General features: G+C 36.6%; 1 long non-coding RNA gene across 1 annotated transcript in view; it reads left to right on the top strand.

The window, feature by feature from the left end:
• LOC138165532 (uncharacterized) overlaps positions 1-25937 on the top strand; it is a 35925-nt gene extending 9988 nt beyond the window's left edge. The window contains exons 3-4 of the long non-coding RNA XR_011169375.1: positions 20889-20979; positions 22193-25937. This is a non-coding gene — a long non-coding RNA (uncharacterized lncRNA). The remainder of the gene's footprint in view (positions 1-20888; positions 20980-22192) is intronic.
• The last annotated feature ends 374 nt before the right edge of the window (positions 25938-26311 follow it).

The following is a 26311-nucleotide window of genomic DNA, read 5'->3' as shown; positions in this document are numbered from 1 at the left end:
TTTGTTTTTAGTTTAGTTTACACCATTTATTTCCACAAGATTTTGAGTTACAAATTTTCTCCCTACCTTTCTCCAATCCACCACCCCAAAACAACACTCCCACTGTATACCCCCTCCTCCAATCTGCTCTCTCTATATCATTTCCCATGTCCCCTCCGACTATCCAGTAGGGCAAGATTGCCTGTATAACTTATTTCCCAGTTGTATATAAAATAATAATAAAATTAATATATTTTTTTAAACATTGGATTTAGCAACTTTGAATTCCAAATTTTTTCCCTTCCTCCCTTCTCACCCACACTTACTGGGAACATAAGCAATTCAATATATGTTGTACATGTATAGTTACACAAAACATTTCCATAGTGGATATATTTATTGACTATAAATATGACTATATTTCCCTCCATCCTATCCTACCCCACCACTTGTTCTATTCTCTACTTTGACCCTGTCACTTTTCAAAAGTGTGTGCTTCTAATTACCCTCTGCCAAAACCTGACCTACTCTCCATCATCCCCCCTCTCATCCCCTTCCAACCTTCTCTCCTTTAGGGAAGGATGCCCAATTTAGTCTGTATGTCATTCCCCCCCGAAGACAAATTCAATGAGAGAAAGGTTGACCCATTCCCATTTGCCTTCCTGTTCTTCCCCTTCATTGTAACAGTGATCCCTTGGCTCTTCTGTATGAGATATTTTACCCTATTCTGTCTTTCCCCATTTATTCTCATTATATTCCTCTCACCTCTCAATTTCATCTTTTAAGTATAATCTCTTCCTATTCAATCGATTCAGTGACCTTTGTCTATGTATATGTGTATACGCATATACACACACTCACATATGTGTACATACGTACATATGCACTCCTATAGAGACATATGTATGTATGTATCCATGCATATGTATATGAGTATATATGTGTGTATATATGTATATGTGTGTGTATATGTTACAATTATCGTTTTTCCATGTAGGCATGTAAATAGTTCAACTTTGATAAGTTCCTTATGATTTCTTCTCCCTGTTTACCTTCTCATGACTGTCTTGCTTCCTCTATTTGAATGTAAAATTTTCTATTCAACTCTGATTTTTCATCAAGAATGCTTGAAAGTCCTCTATTTCACTGAATGATCATATTTTCCCCTGAAGCATTATACTCAGTTTTGTTGGGTGGTTGAATCCTCGTTTTAATCCTAGCTCCTTTGACCTCTGCAATATCATATTCCAAGTCCTTCAATCCCTTAATGTAGATGCTGCTAGATCATGTGTTATCCTGGTTGTGTTTCCACAATATTCTGATTGTTTTTTCTTGGCTGCTTGTGATATTTTCTACTTGATTTGAGAACTCTGGAACCTCAGTACAATATTCCTAAAGGTTTGCCTTTTGGGATCTTTTTCAAAAGGTGGTCAGTGAATTCTTTCAATTTCTATTTTGCCATCTGGTTCTAAAATATCAGGGCAATTTTTCTTGAGAATTTCTTGAAGGATGATTTCTATGTTCTTTTCAGGATCATGGGTTTCAGGTAATCCAATAATTTTTAGATTAACTCCTGGATATATTTTCCAGGTCAGTGGTTTTCCCAATGAGATATTTCACATTGCCTTCTATGTTTTCATTTGCTTGGATCTGTCTAACGGTATCTTGATTTCTCATAAAGTCATTAGCTTCCATTTTCTCCAATCTAATTCTGAAGGAATTATTCTCTTCAGTGAGCTTTTGAAATTTTTTCTTCCATCTTGCAAATTTGGCTTTTTAAGGTATTCTTCCCCTCATAGGTTTTTGTACCATTTTTAAAAATTTGAGATGATATATTTTTAAGGTGTTATTTTCTTCAGTCAGGCTGTTGACTTTCTTTTCACGATTTGCTTGCATTATTCTCATTTCCCTTCCCAATTTTTCCTCCTATCTTATTTTATTTTCAAAAACCTTCTTGAGCTCCTCTCTGGCCTGTAACCTATTCATGTTTTTCTTGGAAGCTTATGGTTCAGGAGTTCTGACTTCCTTGTTTTCCTCCTGTTCCATCCTTTGATCTTTTTTGTGCCCAAAAAAGGAATCTAAAGTTGGATTGCTGTGCTTGCTTTGCTTCCTTTGCTTACTCATGTTGCCAGTCAATTTCTTGGCTTTTGAGCTCTTTGCCACAGTAGAACTCTGCTTCCAGAGGTGTAAGGGTTATGGGATTTAAAGATCTTCCATGCCCCATGGACGTGCTGACATAGCAGAGCAAGAGAAAGCAGAAAGCGAGAAAAAGTGAAAGCCGAGCTAACGGTCCTGTGGTTGGCGGTTGGCAGCGGTTGCGGTTGCCCTTTTTTTTTTTTTTTGAGTTAGGACCCCTGCTGAGCACCGCCAGGGGCCGGAGCTGCTGGGAGCAGGACTTTCTGCTAACGACTCCTGCCGAGGACTGCCAGGGGCCGGAGCTGCTGGGAGCGCGCTTTCAGGGTGCTGGGTGGTTGCTGTGAGTGGGGAGAGGAGGACCTTTGCCTGAGGTAGCCTGTTCTGTTTTGAGGGCTTGAAAATGTGGGTGCTTTCTACTTTATCTACCTGTGCCAATGTCATAACTACTCTGATGGCTTTCACTTTCTGGTTTTGGGACTCAGTCTTTTGGTATCTTAATAAATTTTCTAGTTTATTTCCCCAAATGGCAAACCTGATGTATTTTGTGATGGATAATTATATCAGCATATTTGTAATCTCTATAGGCATTGTGAATATGGCATTGCTGATACAAGAGGGGAGAGTTTTGTCCCAAATTGCTGGGATTTTTTTTGGGGGGGGGCAGGATAGGATGGAAGGAAATATAGTTAGTCTTTCACAGTATAACAACTATGGAAATGATTTGGCTAACTCCACATGTACAATGTATATTGAATTGCTTATCTTTCCAGTGGAGGTGGGTAAGGAGGGAATAAGGGAAAAGGAATCTGGAACTCAAAGTTTTAAAAACAAATGTTTAAAAAATATAATTATTTTTCATGCAACTAGGAACTAAGATATACAGGTACTGGGGTATATAAACTCATCTTGCCCAACTAGAAAGTGAGGGAGGTGAAGTGGGAGTATATAAGAACAGATTGGGAAAAGGGGTATTCAGTAGTCTTCCTATTTTGGGGTGGGGGTAGGGCAAAGACAGGGGAAAAAAGTGTAAATCAAAATTTTGTGGAAAACTAAAAATAAATATATTTAAAAGAAAAAAAGGTATATATAGTAAAAAAACTACTGGAAATAACAAATAAATATTATTATTATTATTATTATTATTATTTTGCCTTTTGGAGGGCAATTGGGTTTAAGTAACTTGCCCAAGGTTACATGGTTAGTATTTTTGTGTGGGTGTTAAGTGTCTCAGGCAGGAACCGAACTTGGGTCCTCCCAACTCCAGGGCCGGCGTTTTACTCACTGCACCACCTAGCCACCCCTAACAAATAACTTTTAGCAAAGGTAAAGGATTTATTTTGAAAGCCAAATAAATCCTCTGCATTATTACATATTACTAACAAAACCCAACAGCAAGAGATAGAAAGAAAAATTCCATTTAAAGTTACTGTGGACATTACAAAATCTCTGGGTGTCTCCCAGCCAAAACAAATTCAAGGACTATATGAAGTTACCAAACACTTTTCACCCAAGTAAAGTTGGTTCTAAATAACTGAAAAAATATCAGTTGCTCATGGTTAGGCTGAGTTAATGTAATAAAAATGACAATTCTATCTAAATTAGTTTAGTTATTTGGTGCCATACCAAAGTATCAAAAAATATTTTGTTGAGCTAGAAAAAAATAATAGCAAAATTCATCTTGAAGGACATAAGGTTTACAACATCAAGAGAATTAAACTACTTTGTACTGGCTAAGGAACAGAGTGGTAAATAAATGGAATGGGTTAGGTACACAAGACATAGTAGTCAATGACTATAGTAATCTACTATTTGGTAAACCCAAAGACCCCAGCTTCTGGGATAAGATCTCACTATTTGACAAAAACTGCTGGGAAAACTAGAAAATAGTTTGACAGAAGCTGGGCATAAACCAATGTCTTACACTGTATACCAAAATAACATAAAAATGGGCTCATGATTCAGATAAAAAAGCTGATCCCATAAGCAAAGTGGGAGAGCAAAGAATAATTTACATGTCAAATTTATGGAAAATGAAGAGTTTATGATGAAACAAGAGATAGAGAACATTAAGAAATGCAAAAGGGATAATATTGATCATATTAAACTGAAATGGTTTTGTACAAAACAAGCCAATGGAACCAAGACTGGGAGGGAAGCAGAAAACTGAGCAAGAATTTTTATAAACAGTGTCTCTGATAAAGGTCTCATTTCTAAAATATATAGAGAACTGAATCAAATTTCTAAAAATACAAGTCATTCCACAATTCATAAATAGTCAAAGGACATGGACAGGCAGGTTTCAGAGGAAGAAAATAAAGTTATTTATAGTCATATGAAAAAATGTTCTGAATCAATACTGGCTAGAGAAATGCAAATCAAAACAACTCTTAGGTACTATTTCACACCTGTCATATTGGCTAACATGACAAAGCAGCAAAATTATAAATGCTGGAGAAGATATGGGAAAATTGCAACACTAATGTATTGTTGGATTGTTAGTAGAGTTGTTAACTGATCCAACCATTCTGGAGAGCAATTTGTAACTATGCCCAAAGAGCTATAAAAATGTGCATACCCTTTGACCCACGTCTAGGGTTGTATCCCAAAGATATCATAAAAATGGGAAAAGAACCCACATGTACAAAAAAAATAGAGCAGTTTTCTTGTGGGTGACCAAGTACTGGAAACTGAGGAAATACCCATCAATTGAGGAATATCTGAACAAGTTTAATTATATGACTGTAATGGAATACTATTGTACTATAAGAAATGATGAGCAGGCAGACTTCAGAAAAACCTGGAAAGACTTACATGAGCTGATGAGCTGACATGAGAAGACACAGGAGAATATTATACACCATTATAGCCCCATTGCTTGCCGACTAACTTTGATAGACTTGTCTCTTCTCAGCAATGCAATGATCAAAACTATTCCAAAAAGTTCATGAAGGAAAATGCTATCCACATCTAGAGAAAGAATTACAGAGTATAAATGCAGACTGAAGCATACTATTTGCTCTCTTTTTATTTTTTTTGCTCACTTTTTTTTCTTTCTTGTGATTCATTCCATTGGTTAGAACTCTTCTTTACAACATGAGTAGTGTGATAATATGTTTAATATAAATGTGTATGTAAAGCCTGTATCAGATTTCATGGCATTTTGGGGAGGGGGTGGGTGAGGGATAGGGAGAAAATTTAAAACTCAAAAGCTTGTGTAAATGAATGTTCTAGACTTAAAAAAAATAAATAAAAAAAACAGAGCTGGTGGGAGTTAAGATGGTAGAGTACAAAGAGGACTCCCACGCAGCTTCCGGCTTCCACCTCCTCCAATTCATGTAAAAAAAATGACTAGACAAAATTTGGAGCTACAGAACCCACAAAATTATAGAGAGAAGCTAACCTCCCAGTCCAGCAGGATGGCAGGAAGGGCCCAGCTCAGTACTGTGGGAGCTGAGCCCAGCCCCATGCGAGCCTAAGGTTTTAGCCTCAGGGCAGCCACAGCCAGCTAGCTGCCAGCTGGAATGCCTTCAGATCACCAGGAGCTGTGATGATTTCCAGAATTATCAACCCACAGATGCTAAGGACAAAGTGCAGTGTGGAATTTGGAAACCGCTAGTTCGGGAGTGCAATCTGGCATTTACCCCCTTGGACGGAGAAGGTGCTGAGGCTCTGCAGCTGTGCAGCCACTGCCATGTGGTGGCTTCAACTCCTGGCTCCAACTAGTTCAAACTCTGTTGGAACTGGGGGGAGCAGAGGAAAAGAGGAGCGGGTCCATTCCCTGAGTCCAGGGCTAGAAGTGGTGGAGATGTGGCAGCCCTGTACCCACATTGATGTGGCTGCTTCAGAGCTCCTGGTCTACAGACCAAAGGGGGGCCAAGCAACCAGTCTGAGGGGTAATGGCTCTTGCTTTAAACTGCTTGGATCTGGCTTGACGAGGCAGGGTAGAGGACCTGGGGTGCATGAACAGATTGCCAGAGTGTATTGAGGCTTCAGGGAGGGCACCCAACTAACTCCAGCAGCAGACAAAACACCACCAATTTGAGACAAATCTCCCCTGTTTGGTAGCAGAGTCCTAATGTGGTAAAAAGCTGAAAAGTCAAGTAATTGAGCAGCAATATGAGCAAGCAAAGGAAGGAAAGGTAGCAGAGCACTCCAACTTTACACTCCTATTTTTGGGACAAAAAGGATCAAAACATGGAACCGAAGGAAGACATTGAAGTCAGAATTTCTGCGCCAAAACTTTCCAAGAAAAATATGAGCTAATTACAGGCCATAGAAGACATTAAGAAGGATTGTGAAAACTAAATAAGAGAAAGTGGAGGAAAAATTGGGAAGAGAAATGAGAATGATGCAAGAAAATTATGAAATGAGAGTCAACAGCTTGACTGAAGAAAATAAAACTTTAAAAAACTGACTAACTCAAATGGCAAAAGAGGTTCAAAAAGGAAATGAGGAGAAGAATGCCTTACAAACTCAAATTTTCCAGATGAAAAAAGAATCTCAAAAGCTCACTGAAGAGAATAATTCGATAATAATTAGATTGGAGAAAAGGAAGGTAGTAGTTTATGATAAATCAAGATACTACTAAACAGATCCAAACAAATGAAAATATAGAAGGCAATATGAAATATCTCATTGGAAAATCACTGATCTGGAAAATAGATACAGGAGAGATAATTTAAAAATTATTGGACTACCTGAAATTCTTGATGAAAAAAAGAACCTAGAAATCATGCGTCAAGAAATTCTCAAGGAAAATTGCCCTGATGTTTTAGAACCAGGACGCAAAATAGAGGTTGAAAAAACCCACCAATCACCTCTTGAAAAACATCCCCAAAAGAAAACTACTAGGAATATTATAGCCAGGTTCTGGAATTTCCCAAATCAAGGAGAAAATATTATAAGCATCCAAGAAGAAATAAGTTGAATATTGTGGAAATGCAATTAGGATAACACAGGATCTGTCAGCTTCTACACCGAGGGAACTCAGGCCTTGGAATATGATATTCCAGCGGTCAAAGGAACTATGATTAAAACCAAGAATCACATGCCCAGCAAAACTGAGTATCATGTTTCGGGGAAAATATATAATTTATTAAACTTTTCTCAGTAAGAGAATAGTTGAAGGGAATAGAAATGTACATACATATGCATAAATATATACATATGTCTATATAGTAGGGTATTTGCACATATGACTACATATGTGAATGTGTGTAGGTATGTGTACAGGTATACATAGAAAGAGGTAAAAGGAACAATTTTATAGGAAGGGATGATACTTAAAAGGTGAAATTAAGAAGTGAGAGAGGAATATAATGAGAGGAGATTGGGAGAGACAGAATGGGGTAAACTATCTCCTACAGAAGAGACAAGGGGAAATGGTTACAATGGAGGGGAAGAACAGGAAGGCAAAATGGAATGGGTCAATTTTATTCTCTTTGAATTTGGCTTAGGGGGGGAATGACATACACACTAAATAGGGTATTTCACCCTACGGGAGAGTAGGGAGGAAGGTGATGAGAGGGGGAATGATGGAAGGGAGGGTAAGCTGGGGAGGACGAAAGTTGGAAGCACCCACTTTTGAAAAGGGACAAGATCAAAGTAGAGAATCTAACAAGTGGGGGTGAGATAGGATGGAGGGAAACAATATATCCACTATGGAAAACTTTTGCATAAGTACACATGTACAACCCATATTGAATTCCTTATCTTCCCAGTAAAATGGGTGACAAGGGAAGAAGGGAATGAATCTGGAATATAAAGTTTTAAAATAAAATGTTTAAATATATATAATTTATCTCTATATTAAGTATAAATACATATTTGTATATAGTATATTTACTGTATATATTATATATAGATTGTATATATACACACTATTATTTTACATGTAACTGGGAAATAAGATACACAGGCCCTGGGGTATAGAGATCCACCATGCCCTACTGGAAAATTAGAGGGGGTTATCGGGGAAGATATGGCATAGAGCAGATTGGAGTTGGGGATATCCAGTGGGATCACTATTTTGGGGTGGTGGGTAGGGGAAAAACGGGAGAAAATTTGTAACTCAAAATCTTGTGGAAATGAATGATGTAAACTAGAAATCAATAAAGCATTTTATAACGTTAAAAAAATAACCTTGTTTAACAATCCTCAGATTACCCATATCAAGCAAGGCATAAAACAAGCAAACATATGCTTCAACAAAGATGTTAGTATGTCAAGGACCTAAGACAATTCCAAAAGACTCATGATGGAAAATGCTGTCCACATCCAGAAAAAGAACTATGGAGTATGAATGCAGATCAAAGTACATTATTTGCTCCCTCTCTTTTTTTTTCTTTTTTGTTATGTTTCCTTCCATTGCTTATAATTCTTCTTTACAACATGACTAATTTGAAAATAGGTTTATTATGTAGAGCCTATATCAAATTACACACTGTCTTTGGGTGGGGGGAAGGAAGAGATGGAAAAAAAATTTGGAATTTAAAATTCTGTAGAAGCAAATGTTGGAAACTAAAAATAAATAAATGAACTCTTAAAAAAACAGAACTGACCAAATTTTTAAAAGATATACAAATCTTACTCAAGAAAATGATTCCTTAAAAATTAGAATTGTTCAATGGAATATAATGACTCCTTGAGGCTTCAAGAAATAACAAAAACAAAGTCCAAAGAATGAAAAATACAATAAAAGAATGTAAACTATCTCACCTTAAAAAAAAGAAAAACTGACCTGGAAAATATATTGAAGAGAGATAATTTAAGAATTATTGTGGGATGTGAAAACCATGATAAAAAAAGAGTCTAGACATCAGATTGCCATGAATTATAAAAGTTTCCTGACATCTTAGATCCAAAGGGTAAAACAGAAATTGAAAGAATCCACCAACCATCTCCTGAAACAAAGGCAAATTGAAAACTCCCAGGAATATTATAGCCAAATTCCAGAGCTCCCTGGCCAAGAAGAAAATATTACAAGTAGATGGAAAAAAAGATCTAAAATATTGTGAAGGCACAATCAGGATCACATGAGATTTAGTAGTTTTCACATCAAAGGAGAAAACAGATTGGAATATCTTGTTAGAGAAGGCAAAGAAACTAAGCTTGTAACCAAGAATAATTTACCCATCAAATCTGAATATAATCCTTCAAGGGAAAAATGGATATTTAATGAAATAAGAGACTTTCAATCATTCCTAATGAAAAGACCAGAAGCTAAACAAAAACTTTTTTTAGTATTTTAATTTATTTAATTTTTGTTTTCATTATTCATTTCCACAACATTTAGTTACAAATTTTCTCCCCATCTTACCCCTACCCCAACCCCAAGATAGCCAGCCTAATGAATATCTCTTCCCCCATTCTGTTCTCTCTTATATCCCCCCATACCCCTCCCAATTTTCTAGTAGTGCAAGATGAATTTCTTTTTTTATTTTTCAAATGCTATATTTATTTCTGATTTACATCATTAATTTCCGCGAGATTTTGAGTTACAAATTTTCTCCCCATTTTTCCCCTACCCACCACTCCAAAATAGCAGTCCCACAGGATATCCCCTCCTCCAAATTGCTCTCTCCCATATCCCCTTCAACTTTTCCAGTAAGGCATATGGAATCTTTAAGCACCAATGCCTATATATCTTTTGTCACAATTACATGTAAAATAGTATTATTATTAATAATAATAATATATTTAAACATTTGATTTTAAAACTTTAAATTCCAGATTTATTCCCTTCCTCCCTTGTCACACACCCTTACTGGGAAGATAAGCAGGTCAGTATAGGTTGTACATGTGTATTGAATGCAAAACATTAACATAGAAGATTTTTGTAAAAGACTGACTATATTGGCCTCCCTCCTATCCCACCTCCCACTTGTTCTATTCTCTACTTTGATCCCCTCCCTTTTCAAATGTTAGTGCTTACAACTTCTGTCCCCCCCAGCCTGCCCCCTTCCATCACCCCCCTCTCATCCCTTTCCCGCTGCTCTCCCATAGGATGAGATATCCTATTTAGTGTGCATTTCATTCCCTCCCTCAGCCAAATTCAATGAGAATAAATTTGACCCATTTCTTTTGCCTTCCTATTCTTCCCCTCCATTGTAATCATTTTCCTTTGCATCTTCTGTATGATCTAGTTTACCCCATTCTGTCTCTCCCCATCTCCTTTCATTATATTCCTCTGTCATTGCTTAATTTCACCTTGTAAGTATCATCCCTTCCTATTAAATTGGTTCTGTGGCCTCTATCTATGTATACTTGTAAACACATATACACACATTCAAATATGTATTCATATGCCCGTACACCCTCCGATTATATATATATATATATATATATATATATATATATATTTTTAAATTATTTTCATACTGAGAAATGTTTCATCAGTTACAATTGCAATTATTTTTTTTCCATGTAGAAATGTTAATAGTTCAACTTTGATAAGTTCCTTATTATTTCTTTTTTCTGTTTACCTTCTCATGTTTCTCTTGCTTCTTGTATCTGCATGTCAAATTTTCTATTCAGCTCTGTTTTTTTCACCAAGAATGCTTGAAAGTCGTGAATGACCATAGTTTCTCCATAAACATGATTGTCAGTATTGCTAGGTAGGTGATTCTTGGTTTTAATCCCAGGTTGTTTGCCCTCCAGAATATCATATTCCAAGCCCTTCGATCCCTCAATGTAGAAGCTACCAGATCCTGAGTTATCCTGATTGTATTTACACAACATTCAAGTTGTTTCTTCCTGGATGCTTGTAATATTCTCTCCTTGATTTGGGAATCCTGGAACCTGGCTATAATATTCCTAGGAGTTTTTGTTTGGGGATCCTTTTCAGGAGGTGATCACTGGATTCTTTCAACCTCTATTTCGCCCTCTGGTTCTAAAACATCAGGGCAGTTTTCTTTGAGAATGTCTTGGAGGATGATTTATAGGTTATTTCTTTGATCATGGCTTTCAGGGAGTCTAATATTTTTTAAATTATCAATCATGGAACTATTATCCAGGTCAGTGGTTTTTCCAGTGAGATATTTCACATTGTTTTCTATTCTTTCATTTGTTTGGATCTGTTTAACAGCATCTTGATTTCTCATAAAGTCATTAGCTTCCATTTGCTCCAATCTAATTATGAATGAATGATTCTCATCAATGAGCTTTTGAGATTCTTTTTCTATCTGGCAAATTTGGCTTTCTAAGGCATTCTTCTCCTCATTGCCTTTTTGAGCCTCTTTTGCCATTTGAGTTAGTTTATTTTTTAAGGTGTTATTTTCCTCAGTCAAGCTGTTGACTCTCATTTTGTAATTTTCTTGCATCGTTCTCATTTCTCTTCCCAATTTTTCCTTCACTTCTCTTATCTGCTTCTTAAGGTCCCCTATGGCCTGAAACCAGCTTGCATTTTCCTTTGAAGCTTATGGTGCAGGAGTTCTGACTTTACTGTGTTCCTCTTGTTCCATGCTTTGATCTTTTTTGTCCCCCAAATAGGAGTCTAATATTGGATTCTTCTGTTTGCTTTGCTTCCTTTGCCTGGTCATGTTGCCACTCAATTACTTGACTTTTGGGCTTTTTGCCACATTAGGACTCTGCCCCCAGACAGGGAACTTTCTCCCAATGCTGGGATTTTCTCAGCTGCCAGAGGTATTAGTTGGGTGCCCTCTCTGAAGCCTCTACACACTCTGGCAAGCTGGTCACACAACCCAGGACCTCCAGATCTAGGCAGGTTAAAGCAAGAGCAATTACCTCTCAGACTGGTTGCTTGATCCCTCTATACTCTGCAGGCCAGGAGCTGAAGCTACCATGTAGTGGTGGCTGCCCTGCAGCCCTCAGTGACTTCTTGCCCCAGGGGAAAAAGCCGACGCCCTCCTAACTACTGGGTCCCAAAGTCCACACTGCACTTACCTCTCCCTTTGTCCTTAGCATCTATGCATTGATAATTCTTGATTGCCACAGGTGGTGGTGATCTGGAGCCCCTCCAAACGACAGCTGGTCAGGACCGCCTTGGGGTAAAACTTCGATGTGGCACTGGGCTTGGCTCCCAGATCGCTGTGATGGCCAATTCCTGCCACTCTGTCAGGCTGTCCTCAGAGGGAGTTTAGCCTTTCTGTGTCATTTTGTGCATTCTGTATCTCCAAATTTTGTTCAGAGTCCCCTTTTACATGGATTGGAGGTTGTGAGAGCTGAAGCTGCATGGAGGTCTTGTTTCTACTCTGCCATCTTGACTCCCAGACGCAAGATGGATTTCTATAATCTAGTTCATGTGTATCTTATTTCCCAGTTGCATGTAAATAAAATATATTTTTTTAACATTTATTTTTAAAGCTTTGATTTCCAGATTATTTCCCTTCTTCCTCCTCACCCACCCCCAATTGGAAGACAAGCAATTCCATATAGGTTGTACATGTGTAGTTATACAAAGCATCTCCATCATAGTTATATTGTGAAAAACTAACTATATTTGCCTCCATCCTATCCTGCTCAGTATTTATTCTATTCTCTCCTTTGCTTATAACTATCCTCTCCCCCAATCTGCCCTCTCTTCTATCATTCCTCCTCTTATCCCCTTCCCTCTTACTTTCCTATAGGGTAAGATACCTAATTGAGTGTGTATGTTATTCCTTCCTTAAGTCAAATTCAATAAGTGTAAGGTTGACCCATTCTCTTTCACTTTCCTGCTCTTCCCCTCCATTGTAACAGTTTTCTCTTACCACTTTTATATGAGATAATTTACCCTATTCTATCTCACCCTTTCTCCTTCTCCCAATATATTCCTCTCTCCCCTCTTAATTTTATTGTTTAGATTTCATCCCTCCACATTCAAGTCATCCTGTGCCCTCTGTCTTTGTATACATATACACACATATATACACACTCACATATATATTTATACACACATGCACTGTCCTATACATAGATACACATATATGTACACACATACATATATTCTCTTCAACTACCCTCATACTGAGAAAAGTCTCATGTGTTAAAATTGGCATTTTTCTATGTAGATATTAAATAGGGCCATGCTCTTCCATCACTCAGTTCCAACAGAGTTGCACACTGACCTTTTACCTCTCTTTGGTGTTGATCGGTTGAGAATTGTGGACACCAGCATAGCTGCCAGTGGTTTACTCTCCTGAAGTCTGCTCCAGCCAGTCTGGGCCCACAGCTTACACACAACTGGTCAGTTCCAAGGTCGGTTTGATAGGCCTTTCCTGTCAGCCTGTCAGGCTGCTCTCAGTGGAAGATTTGTTTCTCTCTGTCACTTTGTGGGTTCTGTAGCACCAAAATTTTTAGAGACATTTTTTTATAGTTATTGGAGGTGGCTGGAGGGGGAGCTTAAGCAAGTTCCTGCTTTTACTCTGCCATCTTGGCTCCACCCCTCTGCTGAATAGAAACTTTGATAATCAAACACAAGGCTTAAGAGAATCCTGAAAAGGTAAACCTGAAAAATAATCATAAGGGACTGAATAAAATTTATTTTTTATCCTTATATAGGAAGATGATACATATAACTTCCACAAACTTGTTTGTTATTAGGGTAAAGTAGTCTACATAGACAGAGGTTCAGTTGTTTCAGTCAGGTCCAACTCCTTATGACTCCAGTAGGGATTTTCTTGGCAAAGATATCAGAGTGGTTTGCTATTTCCTTCTCTAGCTCATTTTATTGATGAAGAAATTGAGGCAAACATGGTTTGGTGACTTTAGTGCCTAGACACCGCTGGTGTATGTCTGAAGCTGGACTTAAACTCAGTTCTTCTTGACTATGGCCCAGCACTTTATCCACTTGTACACCAAAGGGCTAGCTAAGTTGTTCACAAACCAAATGTATGTTTGCCTAAAAGATTATTTTATGGAGCACTCACAGAAGACAAGTGCTCACATGATGGACAGAAGAAGTGATACAAGCACACTCTCAAGACCTCTCTGAAGAACATTGAAACTGATTGGAAGAAACTTGCACAGGACCCACAGCATGGCATGCTTACATCAAAGGAGGTGCTATTCTCTATAAGCAAGGCCCAATTGCAGTGGCTCATAAGAAAGACAAGATGTGCAAATTTAGAGACATTTCCATTCCTAATGTTCTTATGGACTATTTGTGTGCAGCCTTTAGTAGAACATTCTAAGGTTCTATTTGTCTGATCATCCACAGTCAGACATGTTGTACCTTGAATCTAATGTAGTGATGTCATTTTGGTCCTTCTTGAAGATGAAGAACAACAAGCAACTCACATAGACAGATGACATGAACGTGAGTCAATTATTGTTGGGATGCTCTAAGAAGACAAAAAGAAGGGATGAGAAAGGGGGAAGTACAGGGAGAAGGGCAAAGGAAGAGGTAGAATGGGGACAATTATCTCATATAAAAGAGGCATGCAAGGAAGAGCTTTTATAAGGACAAAGGGGAGAGAGGGTGGCAAGTAATACTTGAACCTCAATCTCATTATAATTGGTTCAAAGATAGAAAAATACACACACACACACACACAGTGTAAGGCATACAAATCTATTGTACCCAATAAGGAAATAGTAAGAGAAGGGGAAAAGAGATAAAGAGATGTGGCATGAGTGATGATAAAGGTGAGTACAAATTAAGGAAGGCAGTGGTCAGAATCAAAACAGATTTGAGGTTATGCAGTATAAAAAGAAAGAGGGAAGAATAAGCAGAAGAAAAAGTAAAGAGGGAAATACACAGTAATCATAACTATGAATGGTAATAGGATGAATCCAACAATATGTTTTTTACAAGAGACACACTTGAGACAGAAAGACATACACAAAGTTAAAATAAAGGTATGGAGCAGAATCTAATATGCTTCAGCTGAAGTAAAAAAGGCAGAGGTAATAATCATGAGCAAAACCTAATTAAAAAGGTCATCATGTAAACTACATTTTGATAAAAGGTACCATAGACAATGAAGTAATAAAAAATTATAAAAAAAATTTCTCTGATAAGGGCTTCATTTCTCCATACAGGAAACCGAGATAAATTTATAAAAAACAAAAGGCATTCCCTAATTGGTAAATTGTCAGGGGATATTAACAGGCAATTTTAAAAGAAGAAATCAAAGGTATCCATAGTCATATAAAAATTCTCAAAATCGCTACTGATTACAGAAAAAAATAAAACAACTCTGAGATACAACCTCATACTTATGATAAATTACAAATGATGGAATGGATAAGGGAGAATAGGTACACTAATGAACTGTCAGTGAAGCAGTGAACTGATCCAAACATTCTGAGAACAATTTGGAATTAGATCTAAAGGGCTGTAAAACTGTGTATATTCTTTGACCCGGCTATACCATTACTACATTTGTACCCCAACGAGATCAAAGAAAAAGCCAAAGGCCCTATATATAACAAATATTTATAGAAGCTCTTTTTGTGGTTGTAAAGAATTGGAAATTGAGGAGATGGTTATTAATTGGGGAATGGATAAAGAAGTTATGACATATAATTGTGATGGGGTACTATTGTGTTATAAGATATGATGAGCAGAGTGGTTTCAGAAAAAGAAAGCATTACAAGTCCTATAGGAACTAATGAAAAGGAAAATGAGAAGAAATGAGAAGAATCATAATGTAGTGTGATCACTGATGATCAACTGTGAGAGACTTGGCTGCTATGATCAATACAACGATTCAAGACAATTCAAAAGAATTCATGATGAAAAAAAATGCTATCCACCTCCAGAGTGATTACTAACAGATTCTGAGTGTAAACTTAAATATAATGGTCTTGATTTCTTTATACTTTTTGTAACATGGCTACTATGGAAATATGTTTTTCATTATTTCATATATATAATTGATATTATATTGCTTGCCTTTTCAGTGTGAGAGAGGATTGAGAGGGAAAGACAGAATTTGGGACTCAAAATTTATAAAGAAAAACATGTTAAAAAATAAATCTTTTCAAAAGATATAATTGGCATTTTACACTGTTTGTTAGAAAGAAGGCACTCAACTGTGTTTGTCCTTAATTCTAGAAGAGGACCAATTACATCAACAATGCAGTATTTATTGAAGTAAAGCCTAAAGTGCTTCTGTTTATCAAAAGTTAGCTCTAGAAATGGACATTTCCCAACACCAATAGGAAGCTTGAACTAGATGCAAAACAAAGTGAAGGTTTGTGAATGCATAGGCTTAAAGCAACAAAAAAGACAGAAGCAATCAGGAATTGCTCCACACCTAAGTTGATTTCCCTGTAACTGAGTATTACATACACTAGAAGATTAATTGTATGCATATTATTGTAGCGCCAATGCAGTATTTTCAGCACCCACGTTCATGATAAAGACCGTGATTATAAGTATAGCGTGATGCTTGATCACAAAATATGCCAAACTCTCCAAATAGAGCAAAAAGTTAAAGGATTTATTTAGACACCAGAAAACAGAAACCCCAAACCAGTAATCCTATTCCATCATAGTACAAAAGATATTCAGAAGCCATAATTATGCTGAGAGACATGCCATCCTTTAGTCTTCCCACAAAACAATACAAGATCAATATTTACTCACAAAACTCTCTATCTCCTTGCCTAAGCTCCTCTGTTCCCAACTGTCTGCCTTGCTCTCTACCAGCTTCCTTTCTGTGGGCTCTGCTTTTCCTCAGCAAACTTCTCCCACCACAGGATCCATGTAACTACATTCAGCCTATCAGGGGGCAGAGTTTATCTTCACAGCCAGGAAGGTCTTCAAACTCCACCCTAGGTCTATTAAGGGGCAGGGAAGATCTTCAAATTCCCATTCCCATTACAATTATACGTCCTATAATTTCTTTTTATGGTTCAAAAAATAAATGCAATCTGGGATTTTATTGGTTTCAGAACTCCAGTGAGGACACACCTCCTACTAATGAAGATATCAATCATTCTGCAGTATATAGTCTCAGGGAGTTAACTAAGGAAGTGTATGTTTAAATGACTTGCCCAGAGTCAGACAGCCAATGTGTGTCACAAGGGATCTTGAAACCAGGTCTTCCTGATACTGAAATCCATAATATTCCTTTATTTTACTCCTACTAGCTACATAGGGTGGTCTTGAGATCTTTTGTGTACAATACCTTCAGCTAAGTATAAGTGAAAATTCATAGTCTTAATTTAAAATCACGTTTGAGGTTTTTTTTTTGTATGACAAATTGTTTTAATTCAATAGTTAATAATCAATTGGTTCAGATATTTACCAGAGCAGTGAGTATCCAAACTAATGAAATTAAGGATGTCAAAGAAAGTTAGTGATGTTCATCAATTAATGACCTCTTCTCAGATTCAGAATTTTGAGTCTTCCGCTCTCCAGAAATTATTTTCCAAAAACTTCACTCTTGGTTTTTAAGATTCTAAAACCTCAAGCATTATAAATAAATAAAACTGTCATTTAAAAATTTTAATAGTAATAGTAATGATTAAAGTAAGCAATCTTATAAAAATTGAACTCATTGCTACTTCACATAACATTATTAAGCTTTTTGTTTTGAAGCTAGCTTTTCAAAAAGTTACTTAACAATCATTTTGAAAGAAAGTCCATTAATAAGTTAAAATACACTAATATGAAGGTTTAAATGAGGAGATGAAGAGGGGCAGATGCGCACCTTAAAAAAATTCTCGGAGAAAAGTAGAATATCAAGACTTTTTCATTGATAAACCAAATATCCCTCATATATCTAAAGTGCTTTTCTTTGAGCCAACTAGGAAAGATATGAAGACCATTTTAAGAACTTAACTGGAAACTTCTCAGTTGTAATGAATAGATAAATATGGAACAATGTTTGCATTTAATCTTTCTTAGAGGTTATATGCTAAAAAGAGTTCATTTGATATGAATGAGACAACCATGCAAAACCATATACATTTGCTCATTCCCTGTGAAGATTGATTTGATGATATGTAGATCTGACACAATAGAGATTATTAATAGTAACCAGAGAATAATGGGGTATGTTTCTTACGTTTGGAAAGAATGTCAGTATTCTTCTCCCTTTATTTGTTTAACCAAAATACAATTCAAATATTAAGAAAATGTTTTATTAGGGGGAATTCTGAGACCTCGTCAGAAAGCAATTTTTTCTTAACCCACAGATTTGTCTTTCTTGATAAATTCACTTAATCTGTGTTTAATTTACTCAGTGTAACAGTCTGGAAGTAGATTTTAGGACAAGGATGTAATTTTATAAGGGATAATAGTGCCTAGAATGAAGTAATATGAATAGTGGCATCACTTTAAAAAATATAGCAGTACATGATCATATATATATAAAGGTACTTAAAATTGATAAATGTTTATATATAATATACATATGTATGTTTGTATATTCCTACCCACACACACATATATTCAAAATAGTCCTTTCAGAGAGAAAGAAAAAAAATCCTTGCACTCTAACTTAGATCCTACTTATTTAAAGGCAGTTTTGAACCTAGATATAGAAAAAAAAAGTTTTTTTTTTTAAATTGCCCAACCAAATAGATAGTGTTATGCCGTTAAAAAAAATCTAACATTAAAAAAGATCTGGGGGTTGCTAGGTGGTTCAGTGAATAGAGTACCAGTCCTGGAGTCAGTAAGACCTGAGTTCAAATCTGGTCTCAGACACTTAACAGAGAATTAGCCGTGTGACCTTGGGCGAGTCACTTAACCCCAATTGCCTTACCTTACTCCCTCCAAAAAGAAAAACCAAAGATCTGAATCTATGATTTTACTGATGTAGAGATCCCCAGTGAGGAAATCCCCCTTACCAATGCAGATCATATTTGTTTTATATGTAGTCACATGGGACATTTGTCTGGGTGATGGAAACAAGTTAGTTACCTGACCTGTCTACACTATGTCTAAAGAGAATATTTTAAAGACTCTAACAAAAGGATTTATAAGAGTTTCCAGTTTGCCACACATACTGTAAACTGGAGCCCACTTCATTTCTATTCTCTGCATTTATTAGTAAGAGGACATATCACAGACTTCAATGTAAAAAAAGTATTGTACCATCTATGCCATTGTAATAAATACCAGTTTTTGAAAGCTAATGAAATCTCAAAGACTAATATCAACAGATAACATCAATAGGGTCTCAAGAACTATAGCATTAGAAAAACATACCCAGCCTCTCAGGGATACCCCTAAAGCCCAGAGGTAGAGATGTAGCAGCTGCTCTCTGAGTACTCTGCCTGCCAATATGAGAAGAGGGGTTAGTAGGTTAGGTATAGAGCATCCCTTCTCCACCAAATTCCTATGTCAATGTTACTGGGGGTGGGGGATAGGGAATATATGTTAGTTATATTTTTTGAGTTATCTGAGAGAATGAGAGGTTGAATTATGGGCCAGGGTCACACAGTCAATATCAAAGGTTAGATTTGCACTTAGTTCTTCCTGCATCTAAGGTAAATCCTCTGTTCATTAACCTACCCTGCTTTCCCTCACAGTGTAACATGTAGAGGTAACTTATCTCTTTATATGCCATAGTGGAACAAAAAGGCATAGAGTGATAAACTGGTGTAATAAAAAAGAAATTCAAAAAGGGTGACTAGTTCTGTTATATTGTAAGGTGTTTCAGGGGAAGAGCTGGCATTTTATTTACCTTTGAATCTTCCATAGCTTAGAAGGAAGAGTCCTTCCTCAAAGGATTGTACACATGATAGGCTCTTTATAAATGTTTGCAAAATAATTTTCTTGCATTGTTCTCATTTCTCTTCCCAATTTTTCCTCCACTTCTTTTACCTGTTTCTTAAGTTCCTCTGTGGCCTGTAACCAACTCATAATTTTCTTTGAAGCTTTTTTGCAGGAGTTCTGACTTCACTGTTTTCCTCCTTTTCCATGCTTTGCTCCTGTTTGTCCCCCAAGTAGGAGTGTAATGTTGGAATCTCCTGTCTGCTTTGTTTCCTTTGCCTGGTCATGTTGCCCCTCAGTCACTTGACCCCTGGGATTTTTTCCACAATAGGACTCTGCCACCAGACAAGGGAGCTTTAATCCCAAACGCTGGGGTTTTCTCAGCTGCCGGAGGTATTAGATGGGTGTCTTCTCTGAGGTCTCCACATGCTCTGGCAAGCTGGACACACACCCCAGTACCTCTACCCTACATTGCAATCCAGATCCAAGAAGGTTAAAGCAAGAGTGATTACCCCTGAGACTGGTGCTTGGTCCCCCTACACTCGGCCGGCCAGGATCTAAAGCTGCCATGTGTCTCTGGCTGATTGTGCTGGAGTCTTAGTGGCTTCTCGTTCCGGGGGTCAAAAGCCATGCACTCCCACTTGCTGGGTCCCAAAGTCCAGATTGCACTGACCTTTCATCTTGTCCTTCGCATCTATGTGTTGTTAAATCTGCAAAAGGCAACAGCTGTGGCTGATCTGGAGTCCCTCTGGCCGGTGGCTGGTCAGGCCCACCCTGGGGCTAAAACCTAGGCATGGGGCTGGGCTAGGCTCCCAGAGTGCTGCGCTGTATTCCTGAGGCCTGCTGGGCTGTCCTCAGTGGGAGGTTAGCTTCTCTGTGTCATTTTGTGGGTTCTGCAGCTTCAAAGTTTGTTTAGAGTCCCCTTTTTACATGGATTGGGGAAGGTGGAAGTCGGAGCCTCGAGGAGGTTGTGCATCTACTCTGCCATCTTGGCTCCTCCCTTCTCTAGCGCTGGAAGTCACTTCTAAGGCAGGATACTTGCCTTCCTTATCAATATATGCTACTATTACAGTTTATCTGCTATTTGTTTTCAAAACAACTGTTTCAAATAAAATTGGATCAGCAAGGGATTTCTAAATAATGGCTCTCTTCTAACCCACAGGTGGCAGGAGGCAACCCATATCGACTGCTCATAGGACAATCCTGTGCCAGAGAAATTCAACCAAAGTACACCATATTGCAAAGAAAAAGTGGTATAAAGATGTTTTGGATCATTTTTCACACTATTTCTATTACACTGCCTCCTCAGAGAAGGATGCCAATTATACTCAAATATTTATTGCTTCTAGCCTAGAAGAAATTAACTGGCCATTTTATTAACATGTGACTTAAAGAAATAATTAGAAATTTTATTCATGTAGCTAAAGATAAAAAGTCATATTGTACTTACAGAGTGACTCATTTTGTAGTTAGTTGATATTGCTTGTATGGTTCACAAAGTAATTCTTTTGTTTTCAATATTAGAAAATGCATATCTCAGGGTGGCTAGATGGCACAGTGAATAGAGCACCAACCTTGGAGTCAGGAGGACCGGAGTTCAAATCCGGCCTTATACATTTAACACAAACAACTAGCTATGTGACCTTGGGAAAGTCACTTAACCCCAATTGTCCTACCTTTCCACCTCCAAAAAATGCATATCTCTTTGCAGAGATGGAAGACTATAACTGTGGAACATTATTCATTTTGTCAGACTCAGTTGATGTGTTGGCTAGTTAACCACTTTTCTCTTTCCCTTGAATTCTTTGTTATGAGAGATGGCTCATTGGGGATAGTATAAGGGAAGGATACATTAGGAAATGAGGGTAATATAAAAGTTTTAAAAAACATTTTAAAAATGTAGACCCAAATTGAAAAATAGTCAAAAGATATGATATTAAGAAACAATTTTCTAAGTAAGAAATAAAGTTATCAATAGCCATGTAAAAAAAGTCTCCAAATCACTCATGATTAAGGAAATTAAAATTAAAAAAGAATTCTGAGATTTCATTGGCGGTAAAAACAAACAAACAAACAAACAACATTTCTCATTCCCTAATCTGTATATGTCAAGTGCATGAACAACAAACTATAATGCTACTAGCTGTGACCTAGTCTACCAGAAACATTCCTTGCTACATTAACTTGCATACCACATATTTTGGAGTCCTGGCACTACTTTTATCCAAGTAAATATGTATGGGATGGAAAGAAATCTATCGGTCTCCCTTCTGTGTGCTGTGGAATATAGAACATTCAAGGACTCTGTATGCATCATTGACATAGCTTGTTCTACCAGCATCTAAGAGAGATTTCAAAATATTAATAATTTCCCCTGAGTAATTTGTATAGTTTAATTAACATTTTCTGTATATCTTAGCATCAGAGATAAAACAGTCAACAGAAATTTGCATTTTATTATCGTAGGTCTTCTTTCTTCAACATTACAAGCCGAAAGTTCCAAGCTCCAGAAAGAAAATTGTCACCTGAAAACTGGCACCACCCTGCAAAGTGGCAACAGGAATTGTGGTAACAAGAGTGGTGGCAAGCTTTCCTGTCTTTCTCTGCTCTAAATCAAAAGCAAAGTCCATTCCATTTTAAATAGGCCTTAATCATAGAAATAGAGTTGTCATGTGTTGACACGTTTTGGTCCCTAAAAGCCTGCCATTTATCACCTAAAGAATGGTGCAGGATTTATAGTAAAATCAGCTTTTAAAAGCATGAAAAACTTGGTGATATTGATTGCAGCAGGAGTAGCAGCAAAGTCTGCATTTTTAAAGCAACTTTCCTCACTTAGACATCAGCTGATGCCATTGATGAATTCCATTCTGTAGTGAGTAAGATTTATTGTTCTATGATTCTTTTACCCATTTTACTATTTTTCTTAGGAGCACATAATGCTGAGGAACCCACATACATTCAGGAGAATCTTTAGAAAAGCAATTGACCAGAATGTTCCTGCCAAGGAAAAGACAAATCTTCCCATCATGGCATTTCATTTTACAAGATGACATCTGAAAGGATTATAATACCTACATGAAAACCACCGTGGGAAATATTCATATCCCAATGGCAGGAAGCTGAAGATTAAGTAAAATAATTTTCAAATACTCAGATTACAGTATCGATCATCATAACCATCAGACTTATTCCCTACTTGGATAAGCTGAAGATGATAAAGCTCACTTCTTTAGCATTTTAATAGTATTTTTAAGACATACCATAAAGATCAATACTTACAAAATATTATTCTTTTGAGATTAGCTTTACAATCAAATACACACTTAATTCATATTTCTGGTACTTCACAATAAGAAGGGGAGCCTTATTTAGTTGAAACAAAGCAGAAAACCTATATTCAAGACAGGGATCACAATATATGCTTATCAGTTCGAAATTTATGATTTCATTATATAGGAAACGTTATTAGTATAATAACTCAGAATAATAGCTAATATTTACATAACACTTTAAGGTTTGCAAAGTGTTTTACAGATATTATCTCATTTTATCCACACAATAATTATTATCCACATTTTATTAGACAGACAGAAGTTAAGACAGTTTCATACAGCTAGTAAATATCTGAGGCTAGATACGAACTCAGGTCTTCCTGACTCAAGGTCTATCATTTTATCCACTCTACCCTTTACCTTTAACAAATAGCATTTATATAGAAGTACTTTGAAGTCTGCAACTTTGCATATGTTATTTCATTTGATTATCACAATAACCTAATGAGGTATATACTATTATTATTTTCATTTTACAGAAAAGGTTTACAAAAAAATTTACAAGAAAATGAGATCAAGAGAGGTTAATTTACCTAAGTTCACACAGCTAGGAAATACCTTAGGCAGAATTTGAACTCAGGTCTTCTTGACTCCAGGACTAGTACTCTACTCAGTACACCACATAACTTCAAGTGAAATTATATTAAGAAGGAAATGAACTGTATTCATACTATCCATGCATCTTGCATATGTTCTTTAGGGAAACCTAGGTGGCAGAGTAGGTAGAGTGCTGAGTCTACAGTACAGAAGATTCATTTTAGTGAGTCTAAATGTGGCCTCAGATGCTTACGAGCTATGTGACTCTGGGCAAGTCACTTAACCCTCTTTTTCTCAGTATCCTCATCAGAAAATTGAGCTAGAGAAGGAAATGGCAAACTACTCCAGTATCTTTGCCAAGAAAACTCCAAATGAGGTCACAGAGTCAGACACAACTGATAAACAACTAAACAACAACAGCGACATATGTTTTTTTGAATTCATTCTCTATTACAGACAGACCTTTCATACCCCTTACATTTCTAAAATAACAATTAGATGTTGCAGACATAATTGGAAGAAATAGCCACTTTTAAAATATGTAGATACCAGCTAGATATTTAGGCTTGTGGAGAAGTATTCAGAAACAAAATGAAAAACAGCTGCTGTTGTGTGCCAAATTAAATTTGTACAAATAATGACATTTAAAAAAAATGAAGACAAAGAATGCTTCCCATATTTTCTTGTATTGAGGCCAATGTTATACTGTGTCACTTGCTGTATTAGAACGAGCACTGGATTTTGCATCAGAGAACCTGGTCTCAAATTTCCTGGACCAGTCATTTCCATTCTCTAAGTGTTATTTTCATCATCTGTGAAATGAGGGAATCGGCATAAAATGAGCAAAAATGATCACTTATGAAAATTTTTGATGTTGGAGGGGCACTGGGCAGACAGGCATTCTGAAAGTGAGAACTAGGCGTACTAAAACATAGTTGATGGAATCGAGAATTTTCAGAAGAGTTGAGCTTTTCTAAAGAACAGTCTCTAAATGATTTTGACCCTCAAATCTTACTTTGAAACCTAAATATCAAAGAAAGAGAGAAAAGTCTCCTATGTACTAAGAAGTTCATGACAACACTTGCTGTTGAAAACAAGAAATTGGAAACTATTTAGTGCCCATTGATTGGGAAAAAGCTACATAAATTGTGGTATATAATGTATTGGAAGATTCTTGCCTCATTAGAAGTTAATCGGATGAGGACAAAGAAACATTTCAAAAGGTAAGAACTAATTCAGGGTTAAATGTGGGCAGAATCAATAGTTACATACACAGAGACTTTAAAAATATAAATACAAACAACACTAAAAGGCAGTCAGATTCTGATTAATTTCAATGATGATTCTTGGCTCAGGAGAATAGATAATGAAAAACCCATATCTCTTCTCAGTAGGAGTTGGCAAACTATAGATACGGATCTTTTTATATACTGCCAAATTATAATTTCTATTTTAGTTAGTTTGCTTAACTGCTTTTTGCTTCTACTATGAGAGGGTTCAATATGAAGGAGAGATATTGGAAAATGACTGTAACGAAAAACAACAGCAACGAGCATCAATGAAAGAACAACAACAAAAGAAGCATTTGGCTCAGACAGTCTCCAGGACTGCAGCCTAGTCTCAATTATGTCACTAGACTAATAGATTCAGAATTCTGTCCTTTTAAGGCTTAGGTTTTCCCACCCGTAAAATGAAGCTTTTGGACTAAGGGACATTTTATGTCATTTCTATGTATGTGATTGAGAAGTTATTCTATTATGCAAAGTGTTTATACTCTCTAAGGACATGACCTTGAAAACCTTTGGAGATGGTTTTCAGTACAATGGTTTAATACCTAACACTATTTCCAACTGCTGTTGCAATTGAAAAAAAATGGCTGTCTTTGAACATTTTTATTATTTTATTAACAAATATTATCAAGATGTCTCCTGGGGTAATCACAACAAAAAGCTAACTGCATATCATGATTTCAGGAATAATGGAAAGGCTTTCCTGTGCTACCTCTCTCCCCAATCCCTTTTATGCCTAAAGAAGCCTGAAATTCTGTAAAAAGTAGAAAACCTTTTTATCTGAAATAAGACATTGCTTGAGATCCAAACTGAATGGAATTTTCAGTTGTAATACAGACTTAAATTTACACAGTGGTTCAGATCTTTTCCTGAGGGCAAAATCTGATACAGACAGATGAGAAGGAATAAAATTAATTGAAATAGAAAAGCATTTATTAATATAATTGATCATTTATTAAGAATAATTTAATAAGAATAATTAAGATGTTAAGAACTTACACATATATCATTTACTATGGAAAAAACAGGGAATACAAATAAGAAGCAAATATAATATTCTTTGTCCTAGAGGAGGTTAAATTCTAATAGGGAGAGGAAACATACAGCAGTTTAGGGGCCATGGAGTTTTTTTTTTTTAATACTTTATTAACTTCTGATTTATATCATTCGTTTCCGCCAGATTTTGAGTTACACATTTTCTCTCTGTTTTTCCCCTACCCACCGCCCCAAAATAGGAGGCCCACAGGATATCCCCTCCTCCAATCTGCTCTCTCCCATATTTTCTGCCATACCCCTTTCGACTTTTCCAGTGCATCTCTATGCCTTAGTGCCTGTATATCTTATTTCCCAATTACATGTAAGATGGTATTAATAATAGTATATCTATCTATCTATCTATCTATCTATCTATCTATCTATCTATCTAT

Source organism: Petaurus breviceps, unplaced genomic scaffold (genome assembly GCF_028583685.1).
Source record: "Petaurus breviceps papuanus isolate PSGF00001 unplaced genomic scaffold, PetGlider_PUasm1.0 213, whole genome shotgun sequence".
NCBI classification, from domain to species: domain Eukaryota; kingdom Metazoa; phylum Chordata; class Mammalia; order Diprotodontia; family Petauridae; genus Petaurus; species Petaurus breviceps.
Note: the sequence above shows the minus strand (reverse complement) of the source record. Positions and strands in the feature narration are given on the sequence as shown.